The sequence below is a fragment of the Myotis lucifugus genome, unplaced genomic scaffold (genome assembly GCF_000147115.1).
Source record: "Myotis lucifugus unplaced genomic scaffold, Myoluc2.0 scaffold_1617, whole genome shotgun sequence".
Classification (NCBI taxonomy): domain Eukaryota; kingdom Metazoa; phylum Chordata; class Mammalia; order Chiroptera; family Vespertilionidae; genus Myotis; species Myotis lucifugus.
This window is the reverse complement of record NW_005872665.1, coordinates 20,157-21,966: the sequence shown is the minus strand read 5'-3', so window position 1 is coordinate 21,966 and position 1,810 is coordinate 20,157. Positions and strand designations below refer to the sequence as shown.

Here is a 1,810-nt window from a genome sequence, read left to right as displayed (position 1 = left end):
CCCAGAAACTAGATAGGCCCTACCCCTTGTGTCTTCATTCCTACCCTCCTCTCCTATCTCCTATTTGCCCTCTGGAATCCTTCCGTTCTCAGTGTCTTCTTTTGCTCACCTACTCTCTCTGTCATGTAGTAACCTCTCTTTTGTAATCAGTTTAGTATATTTGTCAGACTAAATCAGGTCTATTAATGAGATCTTTCATTGTAATGAACGGTGTTAAATTTGTCAGCCATGGAATTTCTATCACCTTCCCTTGGATCCCAGAGAACCTAATGGAGGCTTCTAGAGGCTTCAGTCTCCTGGATGGAGATTGACAAGTGGGAGGGGACCATTTTTGCTCTTCTATTTCATCACCTAATAACTACCCTTGATCTCCAGATTCCTTTACACTTGGCTACATGTATCATCTCTTTCATCCTGATAATAAGTCAGGAAAGTCCTTTTAGGCCTTTTTGCAGATGAGAATATTGAGGATCAGAGAATGGGATTGACTTGTCCAAAGTCCTCCGCCATGCCAGGGCCCAAGCAACCTGGAGAAGTCACCCAGACTCACACAAGCCATGAGGAAGTTAGGGAAATTCTCCCTCAGCATCTTCAGCAGGCCCCGCTTGTCAATCTTGTCATCAGGTTTGGTGTATTTGTGGAACAGGACAATCAAGTCCATCACGGACTGTTCAACTGGAGTATGGCTCATCTTGGTTTTCAAGGAAGCTGCCAGAGAGAAAGACGGGGAACTTTGTTATCCTTCCCCCCCAGGTGAGGGACTGTCAGTCAGGACAATGGGGTGGGTACTGAGCATCCAGTGAAGTGAGGCTCAGTTGGGAGCAAAAGGAACTGTATTATCCTAGGAGGTGGGATGAGATGCTCACAAGGAGGAGAGTGTGCACAAGGCTGGGGCCTGGTCCCATGCAGGTCAGGGTCTAGAGGAGATGGAGGAGAACTGAGAAGCCCACTGTGGACAGAACCACAGGAGGCAGAAGCTGATTCACTGAAGAGTCCAGAGAGGGTAGGGGTCAACCACATGGAAAAGGACTGACATTTTAGTTGGGATCTAAATCAAACACAGCATTTGGATGACTCTATTCTTCAAGAGGATCAACACCATCTCCTTCAGGGTCACCGTCAGAGTTAGAGTCATGGGGACAAAATAACTTCTTGACTAGTCTGGCCTGACCCTCCCTGGGCTGTGATTGGAATGAGTCCCCTGAGGTGCCCATTCTGAACATAAAGCAAGCTCTAAATGAAATGGGCCCTGGAGGTTCCCAGCAGTGAGTGTGAGTAGGATGGTGAGTGGGAGCAGAGATATACAGCCCTGTCCTGAGCTCCCACAAGTTTTCCTGGACCATCCCCATCAGTGGGAAAGAAAGACTGCTGACCAGCGTTGGCATCATGTTTGAGATAAACAGAAATTCCTGCCTCAGTTTTAGACTCTTGGGTGGAATGTGGGCAGATAGGCTCCTTCAGATGACCTTTGTACCTCCCTGCTATCTGGAACCTCACGGATACACCACATTTAAGTACCTCCACCAACAGTCTGGTCCCCAAGCAGAGAAATGGGACAGTGCAGCCCTCACACCCCAGACTTTCCAAAACTCTCAAGAAATGTGTATGGCCCACATGTTTGGGCTTCTAACAAAAACTACATTTTCTTATCATCTGGGAAAAAACAAACAAACCTTGCTGCTATTTCCCTACATGGAACTACCCAAGGCATTCTGTGAACTTGGCCAACGTCAGAGCTCAGCCCTGTGCACAGAAAGTCACTGGTCTTTCCCTCAGCTGGGCAGAAGGTCCAAAACATTAGTTGATGGGT

The 1,810-nt window shown here is 47.6% G+C and overlaps 1 long non-coding RNA gene across 1 annotated transcript in view; it reads right to left on the bottom strand.

The window, feature by feature from the left end:
• Positions 1 to 549: 549 nt before the first annotated feature.
• Positions 550 to 1,810, bottom strand: part of LOC111824460 — a 14,063-nt gene continuing 12,802 nt past the window's right edge. Inside the window, exon 2 of the long non-coding RNA XR_002827539.1 lies at positions 550 to 708. This is a non-coding gene — a long non-coding RNA (uncharacterized LOC111824460). The remainder of the gene's footprint in view (positions 709 to 1,810) is intronic.